We start from the raw sequence: 18,521 nt of genomic DNA, 5'->3' as shown, positions 1-18,521 counted from the left end.
TGTGAGCCATTGCTCACCTCCCTTTCGACTTGATGGATATTGGTTGCATAACAGGCGGTAGAGATAAGGGGACTGTACCTCCACCGACATTGCCCGACACCCAGGATGTGCTACCATGTCTCAAGGTGTCACTGTGCCTCTGCAGTTCCCCTACTGAGGGCAGACACTGGGGCTCAAAATAGTCCCTCCATGGTGAATACCACAAAATTTGGAAGCGCTGGTGAAGGTACAGAAGCTGAGAAACAGCACCTGAATGTGATCTTTGCTGAACAGCCAGCACAAAGTCCCTTATTGTCCATTAAGGCAGTGCAGCCTATTGACCAAGAAGTGCAGAACTAAGCCAGAAGAAAAAGTCATCTGCAGCGGAAATGAGACGTGATTACAGACCAGGGCAGTTCAGACAACATGAATGGAGAGAGGCAGTACGGAGAGGGGCTCCAACACCTCGGTGGTGAGTGGGCCACAAGAAGCCCTGCCACCCGAGTGTTTTTATCTACTGCCGGTGCCCTGCTGAGACTGGTATGACTCCCAGCTGAATACCCTCTTGACCAAAAGATAGTCATCAATTTGACATGCAAGATGCACACTGTCTAGAAGAAACCATCTTTCAATACACCAGTTGTAGTGTCATCTACATGCATGTATTATGCAGTTAACAGTATCTGTGAAAAACGGGAGAATAAGAGGCATAAGAAGGTGGATTTTTTTTAACGTTCACATTCAGGGAAATCCGGTGATTGATGACGTATTGCGTGTGAAAAGTAATTTTACAATTATCGATTATTGCAGTCTAAGTCTTCAGTTTGTCATAAAATGACATTGTTGGTCTCATTACAGCCTCTAGTGGACAGTAGTAATCCACTTCACAGATCTGTCATACAGTTTGCTCAGATGACAAGCGTTATCAAGGTGGAGATTTCTCTGAAAGAGCACAAATGTGCCATCATTCCCATCCCATGGCAAGAAGGATTTTTCAATACAGTCAAAGGTTTGCTGGCATTGCTCTTAAGGTGCCTTGCTTTATGCTTCAGGTATTAATACTGGCTTGTAAAGAAACAGAGAACTACTGCTATTCATTTCAGTTTCAGACAGCTTTCATAAAAACTAAATTCATCTCAAATATTTTTATAACAGAAAATATTGGTTGCCATGTTTTTGGCTTAAGTAAGATGTTTTTATTCCAACTCAGAATCTGCCGACTGTCCAATCCACCTCCTGTCTATTTATAGCCTGCTAGCATTCAGATAATTTTTGCTAATGCAGTTATTTTCATTATTATTTCAGACATAGGCAGTTGATTTAAGGTATTTTAACAGCTTTAGCAAATGAGAAACTATAATTTGGATTACAGCTGGCTAATTAAGGTACGCTTTCCTCCGAGAAGTTAAACATGTACACGATCTGAACAATAACATATTTAGAATGTATTCTTTAACTTGAAGTGCCACTTGTGCGAACATAATAAGATATGACTAACATCTTTATTTTTTGTGAATTCACTTAGAAATTAGTGTATACCCTGTCAGAACAGGGATGTTGATGATGTTCTCCAGAATTCTTAACTGTGATTGTTTTCAGATGGAAGGAAATTAGAGTGGTAGGCACGGAGAACCAATGCTGTCTCTTTAAAGCCACAAATATCTCATGCAAATTAACATTTAGTGAAATGAGAGCAAAGCATTCATGAAGACTAAGCAAGTATGTAGTACTACACTGCGACTCAGACAACTCTACGGTCTAATATGCTGAGGTCCTTTGCAAGTGAATTCAAAGGAAAGGCTGCTGTTAATTTCTTTATTTTACCACACTGTGCCTAGGTATGGGTTGTGAGGTCACTGAACAAACCATAGTTTGCAGTTCCTTATCATATAGGTAATGGGATATTTACGTAAAAAAAACGTGTACCTCATCATTGTCTTGTTTTTTAAAAATAAGTACTTGAGTTGCTCTTTAAATAACAATGGCTTCAATAACTTTAAAATAACAATAGCTCCTTAGATGCAGATCTGAAATAAGATTTTTTTTTAGTTTGTTTGTTTTAAACAAGGAAAGCAATTCACCAAGGGATTAAAAAAAAAAAAAAAGACTCCTATAAAGTCTTAAAATCAGGACTGACTGACTTAGCGTTTTGAATATGTTGTCCATCAGCCCACTGACCTGGAAGGAAAAGCAGCTAACCTACCAGTGGCAGCCCTGGGATGGACCACAGCCACACCTAGCCCCAGAAGTTGTTCCAGCTATGACCAGTGAAGAATAAAAGTGCTAAGCCCTTCTCTAGAGGTGCTTAGTTGGCCTACACACCTCTCAAGTAATAACTGTTATGAGTTGTTAGGTGCTTTGTGGTCTATGGTGTCAAGATGTCTGGGGCCTCCATCCATGTCCTGGCCTCCACATAATTCCTCTGGCACTGCACTTACCCCTACAGGTGGCATGCGCAGAAGGGCCAAGTGGGAATGGAAACTCAGCTGCCGTCTTATTCCTAGAAGTGATCGCTTCATATTGGGGTCAAAGTACACCGGCAGAGAACAGAGGGGAGGCTCCATCGCGTGCAAAATTCTTGGCTTCCAGGGCTGTCAAGGCAGCGCTGTTAACGAGGATTAACATTCAACCAAAATGACGGTGAAGAACTAACGAGAATTCACCAGCCACTTTCTGGGAGAGGGCTCTTGGCTTCTGGCAGGGAGCAGCCAGAGTCCACATGGGTTGTCCCTTTAAACCATACCTGACACAGAGACTTATCTGGGAGTTCACTTGCCATTTTTTTTGGTCTGTTACAGGCGTTATGGCCTAGACAGATTAGATTAGCATCTATCATGTTAACACTGGATTGGGAAGTAACTCTTGAACTTTCTTAAGTGTCTTACCTGACTAGCTGATCAATGCTATACGTATATTGATAAGCACAGTGAGTTTTCATGGGAGGAGAAGAAGGGGCTAGAATGAGCTACCTGTTTGAACAGACCTAAGAATTGAAAACATGGGTTTTTGACACCTCAGTACTTTAATGGCCCCAACAGAGCTGTTCCAGTCTATTGAACAAATCCTTCCTACCTCATGGATCATTGACCTAACAGACCTTCAGAGCCAATAAGCTCAATCCTGCTGCCAAGCCTGCACATTTTGTCCACGCGCTAAAAATCTTTACAACATCTTTTATTGAGAAAAGGTGCAGCATATGAATAACAGCTATTTTCTGCCCTCACTGCCTCTACCTCTTCACAAAATATAACACACAAGGGCCTCGGCCTCAAAGCCCTCATGAAAATTTGGAACTGAAGTTTACCAAATTTAGCCAATATAGGCAGATCTGGGCTCCTACCTTGGTTTCAAGACAGTGATAAGTGTAAGTTGCCGTACATCCAAGACTAGAGTTATTTTGTACCTATCTTCCCACTGCACTGTCAAAAGGAGAACTAATAACTAATATAGTAGTAACCAGAAGTAGAGCGATAGTTCCAAAATATTAGTACCTTGTACACAGCAAAGGATGTTGTTTCTTCATATGTTTGTTTTTTTTGAAAAGGTATTGTATGCCACAAATGGAGACTTTGAACAGCGCATAAACTTCAAAGATTTAAGTGGGATAAATTGGGGATGAATGAATTGCTATATCCCCTTAGATTTGATCCATAGTCATGGTCAACAGGAAAATCTTCAGGCAGAGGACTGCAGACATGACAGGACAGAGAATTTTCTGGAGAGTAGGAAGTTTTCGGCCTGCAAGCCTTTGACAAACAACATAGTAAACTTATCTTTCATCCAACTACAAGGAGTATTTTATGTGTTTCTTCTGCAGGGTCATGGAGATGTGTATCCTAAGAAGCCTGAAACTTCATAATTAAAAAAAAAATTAAAAAATTGTCCTGGAAAGGCTGTGGTAGGATATCACATTAAATCAGATTTATTTCAGTGTATGTAGACTGGTTCAAAACTAGACCGGCATTGCTTTGACTTCTTATAGTCTGAGGGCAACATCTTGACCTCAGAGATCTTCCAGATCCCCCTGTTCTTTCTGTACCGTTCAGCACATGCCTTTCTACTAATGTCAATAATTGTTTCCATCTTGGATGAAATGCCTTATCATGTCTCTCTCTTTCTCCCTGCCTACTTTTTCCACAGGAGATTTTCCACCTGCCTTCCTACCTTGCATCTGCTCTCATATTGTCCTCATATGACATCATTTATTTATTTACACTTAAGGTAGTGAAAGATACCCATGCAAAGCTCTAGAGATCCTGGCACATAGCAATTACAAGAAAAATACAGCAGTGTGAAAGCAGTTTTCTCAAAAGGAACTGAGTTGGACATCCCGGTACAGGAGAAACACCTGCCTGCTGAAAGCACATCTTCAGCCTTACCTCAAAGTTTGTGTCTTTTGCCATGGGGCTTCTCCCAAAATCAAAAAAAATTAAAGCCCTTGTGAAGTGTATATACTATCACAGGGACAGACTTGCTCTTACAAGGATTTTTCTGCCATGTGGGGTCAAGAACAGCTGCGAGAGTGGTGTGGACACCTGAGGGCAGAACCATCTCTTTGCAAGCTATTTCCACACAAGAGATGCTAGTTCTGAAATGGTTCCTCACTATAGATTTATCACAGCTCATATTCTCATTTTCTTGGCACAGAAGGACCTAAGAATGGCTATACAGAGTCTATAAGACAACAGTGGTCATAAGGAGATGCTTCAGGAGGCATGGGCACCCATATACTACTTCCTCCACATACTCTCCAGCCTCTTGCTATTTTCAACTCAAGGGACATCTTGAGCAGGATGTGGTTTCTTCCTGCTTAGTAACCCTCAGTGGATTTCTCTCTCAAGACATGCAGTCTTCCCCTGAGCAGGTGTAAACTTCACATATCCACTATCTCTTACGTCACATTGCCCAGGTCGAGTCCTTGGTGCGAGATTTGTCTCTTTCTATTTGCTTCATCCAATGTTCCTGGTTCTTGCACTGAGTCAGTGGCCAGTCTCTACCCATACACTCCACGCTACCCAGAACTTCGCAGATATCTCTCATATTCCCCCTAAACCGCCCTTCCAAGAAGGAAAAGGTCTAGCCTATGCCACTGTAACACAAACTGCTCTGTTAAAGACTTCACTGCTTCTGCCGCAAATCTAACCTGGTTTTGACTCCCTCTGTCTTGGTCTTAGTCCTGTCACATGCTCACTGACTCCATTCTTCCGCCTATAGAAAAGGAATAGTAAAAATTAACCTTTTATCTTGCAAAACAGTGATGATACAGTAGAGTACAAGTATTATTACTACTAAAGCAATATAGAATACTCCCTTTTCCCAAGGCTTAGCCAAGGACTTAGAAAAGCAACAATTCCACGAATCAAGGACAACACAAAACAGTATTAATGTAAACAAAAATAAAACCATGATACTATCTACATTTTTTTCATACTTATGTAGCAACACAGGCTAAAACCCTTTCCTTTTCATAAACTACCCCTGTCAACCAACCTACTTTGGTATTAAAAATCTGAAGTGATAGGACATCTCCCACCAACCTCAGGAGATTATTTCACACACTGATATGCAGATCAGGTCTGAAAAATCTGAAATGCTACAGAAGTTGGATTACATGGTGGTTTTCCTGCCATTTAATCTGTCTCCCCTTTCTTTCCACGATAAATCCCATTTGTTAGGACAGAAACATCACGTCATTTCTCTCCCTCGTTTAGACTATCGTCAGCTAGGTGTATAAACGTGGTGTCTGCTTTAAGGCGTACAAGTTGTCCCATTGCCTCAATGATTCTGAATCACACATATAAAGTTAGCTATGTGCTTGAGGGTATGCCTTTGTGAGCAAGTTAAGGTGAGGCAATCAAGGGTGTGGATTTACAGGACACCAGCTACTCTGCAATAATTGCAGGGATAAACACCCTTTGCCTGCCAGTAAAAGCAGTGTAGGTTAGCCCAGAGACAGTCCCAGCCGAGGTCCCCTCTGCCGCCCCACAAGCACTTTGGCTGCTGTTCTCTAGCACTGCTCCTTTTGTCAGTTGCTCCCCAGCAGTAATACCATGCCCAGAAGTAACCAAGATAGCTGCATATGGACAGGAGCTGCCACTGCCCTCACTTCCAAAGTGACCCACCTGCAGGCACACTTTGTTTAATACACCACTATAATCTTGCAAACTGAAGTCCTATTTGTCTTGCTTTGCCTCCCTTGCTGTATTATGGCTCCAGCCCTTTTTTATGTTTATGTAGCCTGGTATAGTCTTTGCAGAGCTTTCATCATTTATCATATCCAAGTCCTCTAATTTTTGAACCCCTCTGTTTCCCTCTGCTGGTTAAAAATGTAAAGGGGGGTGGGTAGGGAGGGTGGGAAACAGCAAGCAATTTCTCAGATAATTCACGCATCCAAACTGTGTGTGCCCAATGTGGCAGGAGGGGGCAGCGGGGACAGCGCTCACCGCTACTGTACACCCGCGTACACCCCAAAGATGCTTCCGAGAGCCTGTAGGTGTTTTCACAAAACATGTATTCCTCACAGGGTCCTGGGCAGAGCTTATCAGCTGTACAGAAATTCCTGCACAGTTTACAATCTGGGCAAGCGTCCCAGCCCCAGTGTTGTCTCTCACTAGAGTCTCTTCAGAGTATCAGAGGTTCCCAGGAATGCTCCCAGAAGCTTTTAGCTCAGCCTGAGTCACTGCCAAGTTGATCGGTTCCTCGGAGCCGCCTGTAGCGATCATCCTGAAAACTGCAGGGGGAGAGCTTGCAGGCTCTGGAAGAGTCCCTAAAAAGCTCAACTTGTACAGGAGTCACGGTTTGGCCTCCAAAAACTGTTATCTGAACTGAGACATATTTATCACAACCTTTCACACATTTAAGGTCTCTCCAGTGCGATCACAAAATCTGCACAATTTATGTAGCTTGAAATGAAAGCCTTTTCATGGAAGTTACTCTTCTGTGATTTCCTAAGATCATTGTTTATATTCAAATAATCCCTCAGATCTATAAATGAGGATCAACGCCCCTTTCCTGTTTTAACTAGATGCTCAAATCTGTTATATGAGGCCAAGCTTCCTCCCCAGGCAGCTGACAGTACAGGCACACAGGTTATGTTGCCTGCAGTGAATGACACAGTCAAACACTCCATTATTTGGCATACCTCTTGCAACAGTTCTGTCTTGAGAAAAGATTGGACTTTTTAGAACAGCTGATTTTTCAGAAATGGCATATGATCAGTGGGGCAAAAAGGCAGATTTCTCCAGTGGTGAAATAGCGATGTTATTTTAACATATAAAATTACGATTTCCTGAAAACAAACGAAGAAATCCCAGGAACAGCAATGAATCCACTTTTGTTCATCCGCTGAAGAACCTGATATTCCTTACGTACTGTGCTTTCTTAGGATTCACCTATCTTCTTACACGTTAGCATTTTTAATGCTTTTTTACCAGACAAAATGTTCATCAAGTTTCTTAAGTTCCTTCCTCTGAATCTATTCTTGTATCTGTACTTTCCTTGAATAGCATGTTGAATTCATGTAGTTTACAGTCAACAGTTCCTATGTTCCTTATAGCTCAAAACTTCACTGAACAGAAAGGTAAGCTGGCAGCACTTACCAGCTTGAAATCTCCACTATCTGGACAACAGACCAGAAAAAAAAATAAAAAAGGGGGGGTGGGGTGGGATATGTCCTTTATTTCAGGACCTAAAACCCTGGCTGTATAACTAAAGTCTAGACTGTTAAAATGTATTGAAAATACATTTACCATGGAAATGTTTCAGCTATTAGTTATTGCACTTCACACTCTTCAAACTGTGCGGTGTTACTATTTTGTTTTGTTTTGATTTTTGTTCCTTTTAAACTAACGCCAAAGAATTTCACTCTCACCCATCGTGGTTATCAAGCTGTAATTTGCCAGCCGTGCAACTATTCATGATGTGCAACACTCTCTTCTGCTCTTCTAGGCTCCTTATCTCCGGTACACATCGATCAATAGCCCTTCTATGCTGATATTCCTGTTCGGAGCATTAGCTCACCCTCGTCAGGAATGCCCGCGTAACCTCCATCCCCTGGTGACAGTGCTCCTGCTCTGTTCCTCAAACTCCTCTACACAGACACTTGGTATGTAAATACTCCCCTTAATCTTCATCTTTTGTCTCAAGGATAACACAAAACCAAACAATAACAAAACCTCCTCTGTTTTGCATGCAGGGAGCACATGCCATTAATATTAATTAATTTATTTATTTAAAGCCGGTAAAAGAATTTGCTCTTAGGCTGGGAATGTGACTGCCAAGTTTCCTGCCTGCAATTTGTTACGGCTCAGTAGTAAACTACTCCTGAAAATAGGAATCTGAAATGGAAATACTGACGGGCCTTTTAACTACACTATAATAAGCAGGGCGCTTTACCCCGCACGCTGCACGCTGTTACACAATGGCAGCCTATCATAAGGCGCACGGAAAACAAACAGGGCCTCTCTGCATCGCGCTCCTGCCTGCAACCGGGCAGACACAGGAAGCGAAAGGGGCCGAAAGACAAAAGCCCAGAAGGTCAAGCACACCACGCCTGAGCCCGAGCCCTTCTGCTGCGCAGCCGAGCACCGGGATCCTGCAGAACTTGCACTTGAATAACTTCCCTTTGATCAGCTTGCCATGAAAAAAGAGGTGTAGCCTGCTACGTTGCTAATGGGGGTAAAGAATGAGACTTTCCCATAAGGCTTAAGCTGCAAATTAATGTACCCAGGCTTGTCCTGTTAGGCAGAACAAAGCTCCCAAAAGTGTCTGTTGCAAACGCTTCTTATCTGCTTAGAAGTGTACATTCCTTGTAATTCTCCAGATGTAAAACACACGGATGCTGAAGCCGGTTTGCATGCCATCTTTCGAGTGCCGGTTGAAAAATGTTATTTTTCACAGTTGCTGAACATTTGGAGTCCCAACAAAAGTCAGCCGAGTGCCTCCAGATTTACACCTGTGGAAGCGACAGTACCTTTGCATCTCCGTGGAAATAAAATATTGCTGTTATTTTTCACAGGGTATTTGGCAGCGAGGAAAATTACTGAATCGTACGCATGCAACAGAATCTCTGGGACCTGAACCTCACACTTCTGGTTTGTAGGACACATGCTTAAATGCCATATATTGAACTGCCACATCATGTCTATTTTTACTAATTGAGTTTACTTACTTGTGTTTGGGCACCGTACCAGCTACTCAGCAAGTCCAGGAGATTAATGTAAAAGCCTCTCTCCATTTAGAAAGTATAGGCACTCTAGATTTACAGCTGCTTATTTTGAGGGTGGCTGACTGCTGATCCCGATGTCTTTGAGTAACAGATGGTTTTCTGAGCTGCACTGATAATGAAAATGATATAATTTGCCACTTAACATTAAAATAAAGCAGAGAGGCAGAACAGAAGAAAAAGCAATGTATTCACCTTCTACAAATGGCATACCCGAGAAGAAGGAAAAAAAAAAAGCCCAGGGAAACCTGAAGGCTATCAATAGTCTTGGATATTCACATGAGGAAAAACTTGCATAAAATAACCTGGCCTGATCTGGACTGTGAAAGCATTGGCCCCTGTGATGTTAGAATTTATAGCTTTAATCTTCTTAAGAGCCGCATGGCTCTTCTCACATGCGGGGAAAACAGATTTGATGTTTCTGAGATTAAAACTACTGAGCTGAACTTTGCTTGTTATTGGCTAAAAGCATTTGGAAACCTAATAAAGCATTCCATTAAAATCTTGGCATTTTAGTAATACAAAAGATAGGCTCCTCAAAATGCAAGTCTAGGTCAAAAGAATACTTTTGAGGGGGAGATTCCAGAATTTGGATTTTAACAAAGTTTGCGATGACTTAAAAATAGATCAAGGGAAATGGAGGGTAGAATGGAACAATAAATGCTTGATGTAACTAGCAATGTGAAATGCTTTGTTATTTAAACTTTATGATATTTAAAGACATTTTTTTCATGTTCTTATACTTTTGTGAGGCCATGAATAGCTGGAAAAAGTACAACACACATCACTGACTAGCTGTGTGGTCTTTAACAGGTAACACAAGGCCTGATTTTTCAAAATGATGAGAATCCACAACCACAGCTGTGATAAATGTGAGCTTGTGAGCTGCTAGTATTCTGGGCTGTAGATGATCAGCTTTACTCTGGGAGGAAAAAAAAAAGAAAAAAAAAAAAAGCTCTGTCAAGGCTTGCTAGGCTACAATTTTAGCTGCATAGGAAGCCCACGCAGAACACAGTTAACCACCTCTATGTCAGCGCATGATTTGGTTTGATCTATGAGGATGCAAGTAACGTTTCTGCAGAAAGAAGCATAATAATCATAGCGGTGGTACAATGCTATGAGTTTAAAGCTGTAGCACGACTGAAAATGGGTGGTCTTGCCTTGCCAGAAGCGGTACAAGCTTGGGCAGTACCGTTTGGGCAAATGAGATGCAAGTGGCCTGGTGGCAGCTGCACTGCTCTGAGCCCTTGGTTTCCTCCTCCACCAAGGCAGAATGAAGAGGAGCCTCATTAACTACTGTTTTTACTGTGCTCTGCAGGAAAACAAACAAACAAGGAGAAATAAAGCCTCATAACCAAGCATAAAAGAAATAAAGGTTCATAACCAGCCCTAAAAAATGACAGGTTTCTTGCTAGGGTTTATTGAAGGGGTTTGGTTTTTTGTCACAAGGTAAACAACATTAATTCCAGCCTGCTTTGAAATGGCTTGTTCCTGTCTGTACTGGCAAAGACAACTATGCCAGAGTTTGCCTGCACATGGTTATATCTAATTCAGATCTTCTAATTGCAGTCTACTTGTAACTTGTACTGGACAAGCTGAAAGTACATAGGCTATCTTCTGGAAAGCTCCTGGCATGCCTATAGTGATGGGTGATAGAGACAATCGAAAGTCCTGAGGCAAATTTTAACCTGGATTTTATCCCACTCAGGGAACCACTGTGTTGAACCTGGATCACACAACCTGTGCAATGAATCTTACACAGGTAACACAAGCTCACACAACTGCAAATGACCCCGCAGAGTTCAATTATGCAAACCCATTTTCTGTCCTTTCTAGAGAAATTTCCCTTTACACCATTGAACATTGCAAGGTGCTCATAAAACTGGCTGGTACTGTGGCTGGTTTGCTTTATTTTTTGTGGCACTGACATATGATGAGCTAGCTACTGTAACAGATGCTATTTGACAGTGCAAAATAAAAGCGCTCAGACTTAAACTGTAAATTATAAACAATCCCTCTAACTACAAAATAAAGACTCAGAATGGGGAGCCTTGTCAACTAAGGTATTAGCAAATCAAGTTGAGGAAGACAAATTATTCACTAAAGCTAAAGTAGCTAAAATTTTATTTGGTTAACACTACTGTCATTAGAGTTCGCCTGTTCTTTGCTGTAATTAGTAGATACGAAACAGTGATTATGAGCAACACAGAGTAAAATCAGTTTTCTTGCTGTGTAAAAGCAACAGAAAGTGTTTCTATTCTTCTGTTTTACTAATTCATATTGGTAGAAGAGATGCTGTGTAAATACTTCTGGTAGGATGCCTGGCCACATCAAGACAGCCATTTCCCAAGGGATTTGATAATTATGTTTTCCCCACCAAACCACATACAGAGCCATGAATCAAAAGTGACCTTGTTGGCCCACTGGTGCTGCTGCCATGTATTTGATTACAAACTTACTGGTGCCAGTGCCAAGAAGGGGAGTTACAACATAAGCTGAAAATGAGTTCAAGCGCAGCTTTCCTCACAGAGTGTCCCTGGTAATGTGGCTGCAGAAGGCATTCAACACACAAAGATGATTTTTTTTTTAACCTTTAAACCAGATGCATTCCTTTGGTCCTCCCTATCTGTTCATGAAATCCCAATGCAAAGTTCTCCAGAAAGGTGTGTTGGGCGAGTACCCTAGGTTACAAGGTCTGCAGGAACAGCTGGAGAACTTGTAGCATTTCAAACCTAAGTCTTCTTCAGAAAAGAGGTGGAAGGCAGGCAGAGAACATGAGCAGGGGGGTCTATGCAACGCCTAGCATTGGGGCATAAGCCCGTAATTAGGTCTTGTATGTGTTAATATAAGCAAAAAAAACCTGGTTACTTTTGGACTGAGTGCAGGTCTAGACTTAAGGACACTGGATTCACGAGGGGAAGGGAGAGGAGAATGCAGTCCTACTATCAGCACCATCTGCTGCGATGACAGCTCGGTGCGTCAGTGCAGCCCTGCACTCACACCGGCGCTGACTCCTGGCGAGGCGCGGGGCTGAGCCACAGCAGGGAAGGACAGGAGAAGTGGTGGCACCTCACAGAAACCCTGGCACAAACCCGCTGGACACGGCTGCTGCATAGCATGGTGGTTCCTGCCCTAGGCAGGACTCTCAAAGTCCTCTGCACGACAAAGGCAGCCAGGTTTTAGCCCACGTGCTTACACTGCCCGCATCTCCTGCAGCACCTGGTGCTAGATCCAAGGAAAGACTCCAGTGCCAGCACCAAGCAAATGGGCACAAAGCTGAGGGAGGACTACACTGGGATGTAGACAGTTGAAGTTGCCCTTCCTAGGTCTTGACTGTACGTGTTAAGGAAGCAGGACTAACCGAACAGCTCTCCTCTGCGAGACTAATTTACCTTCTTCCTCCTCGCCAGACTGAGCGGCGATGCAGGCACCAGCCCCAGTAGCCTTGTCAGTACTGGGCTAGTTTGGGGCACACCCAGCTCAGGTGCCTGAAGAACCTCCCAGCAGTGAAATACTTAGCTCAGGAAACACAAAGGGCCAGGACCTGCCCTCCGGAGCCTGACAAAAGGGTTTCTGTGTACACCGAGGAATGGGGCTTCTCCAGCTGCATGCAGCTGGCTCAGTGGCCTTTTCCCATTTCTCTACAGAACCAGGGTACTTGTGTGCAAGTTATGAGGAAACCAGCAGCCCAGCTAGCCTGCTAGGAGACCGCAGTGAGATTGCTTTAGGTAACACAGTGAAAGGACCCCTTTCCCTGGCTGCTTCCTGGCCCCCCCAAACTGCCAAGCACCCCCACCTGGCATCCATTCGCGGAGCCTCCACGTAGCTGCCACGTGCTTGTGCTCCCCCCGGGACACCACAGGGCAGGAAGGTCCCTTAGTCCCCGCTCCTTGGAGCTGACAAGCGAGGTGAACCCGTTAGTCTCATTTTAATGCACGTGGCAAATTCACCATGCAAATCGAACGTGACTGGTGTTTGCGCCCATGATGCAAGCTAAACCCAAAACAGCAGAAGGGTCATAAAGCAGGGATTAAAGTTCAACAAGGAAGCTGATAATGAAGAAGCCTGCCCAGACTATGCCCTATTCTAGCCAGCATTACATTATCTTCTAATTTTAGAACAGCTGATTTTTTTTTTTTTCCCAGACCAGAAGTTGACAAGAGGCTGAGCAGCGCCGATGCTGTTAAATCTTTGTTTTCAGACGCCGTGTTTTCTCCACACTGCAAGAAGTTGTTTCAGCGTGTGAAATTTTACAGGAAGGCACACGCTGTTGGTGGATGCCCATACAGGGAGCTATGTAATATGTTGAAACCATCTGGCATTTTGCGGTTTTACTCTATCAGTCAGACGCACTGTCTGGAAACACAGGGCTCAAACCCAGAGTCCTTGATTCAGGTCAGATACCTGCAGATGCCCGTGGAAGTTTGGCCGGACTAAGAGCTGCAGAATAAAGCACTTAATTAGGCAGCTGAAGTTTACGATTGATTTCAAGGGCAGCTGAGTTGGAAGCCTATTACTGCTTAGGAAGTTTTAGCACATGTAATTATTACCGCATGTTTGATATAACACATGGTCTCTGTGAAATGCTCCAAAATATCATTTTAAAGACTTTTTCTGTTGCTGTTATGCTTTGTACCTTCCGACTAAGGAACAGGCTAGTTGGATCTCGATGTGAAGCTTACTGAAAACTACCACTAAAATTAATAGAGCATAGTTACAGAAGAGTATTTTATATAGAATTACTTTCTCCGGAGTCTGAACAGTGCTGCTGAAAGCAGACTCTGGGTTACGTTATTCCTGTGATCCAAATTTTTTTAACCAGCTGATGTCACTAGGGAGATTTAAAGTCTTTATAATTACAGCTCGAGGCCTGGAGGAAGAGGGGAGCAAAGACAATGAAATTATGTTTCATATGTTGATTCAGAGAGTAACCTGCAGTGGCCTGTTAACTTGCTTCATCTATCAGGAAAAGCAAATTAATTCTGTATCCAGTCGGCTTTATGAGTGGCAGCTCAATTTACTTCCCTAGTTAAGAAGGGAAGAAAGTGGCCTTTTGTCACAAACAATCGCTTCCTGCAATGCTGCCGAATAAGATGTAAAATAGGAAAAGAGCTTCCAACGTCCTACTAAGAAGTAAAATTTGTTTCTTTCATGTTCCCTCAGAGAAGGAATTCAGGTTATGCTCTGCGCTAAATTAAAGTGTTCTGCTCAGTTATGTACATGCACAGCTTTGAAAACTGTTCCTGCTTCTGGGTCAAGGGCTCTCCCTGTGGCCGGGTGCCAGCTTTATCCCTGGACTCCCATAATCCCTTGAAATAAATCAACTTTCCATTGAAATCCTCTGCCAGTTCCACTTCAGAGTAAAATGTGCTGTCTGTAGCATGATGCTCTTTTATACTTTTGTGGAAAAAAAGAAGGGAAACAATGTGGTCATTGTATACTGGACACAGTTTGACGTAATCCGCGTTGTGTATATTAAAGGCTATCTTTGTATGTTGCACTAGCCCCAGATTTCAGCGTTTATTATTAGAACTGAGAAAAATACCTTCGACCGAAGGAATGATTTGACTGCTTGAAAAGGATCCCAGCCTGCGTGCGTGTGTGCGCGCGTGCATGTGTGTGCGTGTTCCTCGTTGCTACTCTGCTCACGTGGGCTCAAGTTTGTGGATGCATTATACTACTATGACACTACTTCCTGGCCTGGGCAAATGAAGCCCTCAAAGATTTTTTTCTGTTTCCTTGTGTTTTTTTTTTTTCTCCCCCCTCTAATATCAATTTTCTTCTCTCTGTGTTATAAATGAACCTGAATACATTCACACGTTCCTGTGGAAGACTAAAAGCTGTCACTTCATTTCGGGGAACCAGGCGGCTTTAAACTCAGCTGCAAGAAAGCCCAGATGCTACTACATCTCCGGGGGAAACTTATCTATTCAGAGAGGGAGAAACTTCTGAACAATGACAACAAAATATAGCTTCAAGATGCTGCTGCCATTCTGCCGGTGCCGGGGTCAGTCCTTTGGAGAATGGGTGCCAGCCAGAAGCAGCAGCACCCTCCTTAGAAGACTGACGTTTCTGAAAAGCTCTGCTTCTCCCCACATCTCAGCAACTTTAAATGGTCTGCCAGTTAAATCAGAACAGCCTGGTGTAAAGCTTCCAATTTTCTGACAACCTTTATATTCTCTTGGCTCCTACAAGGCCCTAAAGCTGATCGTGTATAATCCTGAACTGAATGTAAAATAAATATGAAAACCTGTCATGATTTTACAGTTTTCCAAAGGATATTTCACTAAATAAAAAGAGCTGTACTTCTGGCACGCAAACGCTCCATATAAAAATCACAGTTAGTTCTTTAAAATAAAGTTATGCAGGCCGGTGCCAGACTCTGCCCTCTACGGCTCCCCTCCGAGAATGGGGCTGGGTGCTCCCATTGAGGCTGGACGGGCCAGGCAAACCCAAGCGATGGCTCTGGACCGAGCCAGGCCAGCCCCGAGGGTCCCTGCAGCCGGCCAGGGAGTGAGGAAGGTCCCAGCCCTCTCCATGCCGGGGCCCAGCCCACGCAGGCTGGCTGAAACCCGCACCAGCAATCGGTCCCGGGCACAGGGTGCAGGTATACCTCGAGCAGACTGCAGCCCAGAGCTGAGGCACTCACCCAGCCTTCATGCCCTTGCTGAGGAGAACCACAACTGCCTGTAGAAACCTCTTCTGCTAAGCCCGTATTATTTAGCTATCTACCTTAACTGAGTGTGAAGGCGTGCACTATAAGCTGCAGTGTCCGCAGCACTAGAGCACGGAAAAGAGTTTCAATCATTGACAAACTAGAGCTGATTTCAAGCTCCGCTGGCTTTTCAAGCTTCAGAAAGACTTGCACATCCAGAGCATCGCTAAAAGTCCAGACAGAGACACGTAGGTCTAGCAAAGTAGGACCCAAACACAGCAACCTGGACAGTGGACATGAGGTGCATGCAGACTAACCTGGTATCTCTTTGCCAGGTGGTAGGAAAACTAAAAGACCAGTCCTGTACGTCCTGGGATACGTCGCAGTTAAAATCACTGCGAGTTTTGTTTGCGCAGCACTGTTTGGATGAAGGAGTGTTGGGAAGGAAGAAATGGAGGAAGGGCAAGGAAACTCAAAAAGGGAAAATTTGCATCATCACTCACATGGTTTCCAGGTTTGTGTGCAGACATCTTCTGTCCAAGCCACCTTGCAGGTGTTTAGCATTACACACCTGCCTCTCTTATATTCTCCTTCTGGAACAGAGCACAGGGAGTTGCAATGAGTATAAAAACCACAGTAAGCCATACAGCCAGGCCTTTAATTTTGAATCAGACTGAGTGAAACTATCTGGTTTTCCCCTAGAAGCCCTCAGTGGATAGTTTCTTCAGTTAGCTTCACCACTTTCAGGCCTTCCCTTTAAATGGAGTGCAGCTGAACCCAAAAATTCAAAGCAAAACTCAATTGAAACCATTATGTTTCATCTGGTTACAAGTCAAAACCTCAAACCTCGTGTACACAGGGCTCAAATTATAAACCCATCAGGCTGAACCCCAAAGCTGGGCCCAGGTTTGCCCTGAGAGCCTGCAAATCTTTCAGAGAAGCTGATTCACGTTTCAAGCTCATAATGAAACGCAAACCCAAGATGGTTAGGGGACTTTTCCAAGGTCAAACAGCGAGCTAGAAGGAGAGCTAAGAGGAGAACCGCAGCCTTGGCCACTTCACTCTGCTACCAACAGAGGTAGAAACTCACTCTGCTTGAACTTCATTTTGTATAGCCTTAGCCAAGCCACTCAAAATAACCACTTTTTTTGCCTGTTAATTGTTTTAATAAGTCACATGGCGATGAATGACTAAACACTACATCATCCCTCTAAGGATTCAGCTGTGGAAAAAGCATCCATTTAGCTGCAGGGTAGTTATTACTGCATAGCTTTGATTTTGCTACACAATGCACACCCTGTTTATTGAAATGCTTATATACTGCTCTGGGTGAAATCATCATCACTTACAGGTATACTCTGAAGCTAAAAGGATGAGCTCAGACCCACTCATTTAGACCCTAAATGAGCCCTGTCCAATTGTCTGGATCTCCAGAACTCTCTGAGTTTTGGTTAATGCCCCTTTGGACATTTTTTCGTACTACCCAAATCTCTGCATCTAAAACATGGAAACAAAACTTCACGTTGAGAACACAAGTGCAGTTAAAATATCTGCCCCTCCCTGTAACTTTGCCATGGCACAAGGCTCACTTCAGAGCACCAGAATGATCTGAAGTTCAAGGCATAATTTGATGTACTCCTTTTGGACTCTAGGCCATTATGCACTGGTCACCCACTTGCGTTTTTCATATCAATAATATCAAAGCTTTAATGTGGAAGACATTTGGCAGTACAGCAAGCAACTGTTCCAGGATCTAGGCTTAATGCTGAAATACCATCAGGGCTGAGAATGTCTACATATTGCTTTCTAATAGTCCCTGCTGTTTGACACCTGGAATGGCATTAAGGAGTTCTGGCTCTGTGTGCAGAGCTTCCCAACCAGCAACTGAAACTGCTTCTACAAGATAGGAAGAAGGAGAGAGGGATTAGTGTTCAACGATTGCATCTATTTATAGCATTAAAAACATTTTTGTGGGGTGAAGGGTCAGCACTTGAAAAGTAAGGTATGGTTTACATATACACAGTAAAAAACTGAGATTCCAATACATACCTTTTTTCCACTTCAGGTTAATTACTAGTTTCCTGTACTTGCAGCTAGTTTTGCTTGCAGGCAAATTTCTCTTGAGCTCAGCAGCCAGGACTGTATCTAGGGCTAAGCTTTCCCACCATATCAGTCCAATATTAAAAGAATTTCTCTGGCTTCCTGTTAAACCAGGCACTGATTACAAAATTCTTTTGCTTACTTAGGGCCAGATTCAATAAAAATTCTGTCCAGCTTCCTCATCATGGAAGGCCACAAAAGCCTTGAAATATTTTGGTTTTGAAGCTTTCGTGGGCTCCCATAGTTTGGATACTGGGTAATGGTTCCAGTGAATGTGGTCCTCATAAAGCTTTTCAAGGTCCCACTCCATATGGACCTAACGATTTCTCTTTATTCTCTCCAGTGTGGATTACAATCCACTTCGGAGAATCTCTGATTTATGCCTCTAGCTACAAGCTAAATCCTAGAGGAATAGGTCCTTTTCCTATCAGGACACATCCTCTGCAGAACACTGACAGAGAAATTAGTGTTTCTGAAAAGAAAGCACCACTTACAAAAATCTGGTATGTTTTGCATGGAAGAACTTTATATGAATATAAGCAAATGGTAAAATCTAAAAGGAAA

Source organism: Anser brachyrhynchus (assembly GCF_964034855.1).
Source record: "Anser brachyrhynchus genome assembly, chromosome: 2".
NCBI lineage: Eukaryota > Metazoa > Chordata > Aves > Anseriformes > Anatidae > Anser > Anser brachyrhynchus.
This window is presented reverse-complemented; position numbering follows the sequence as displayed.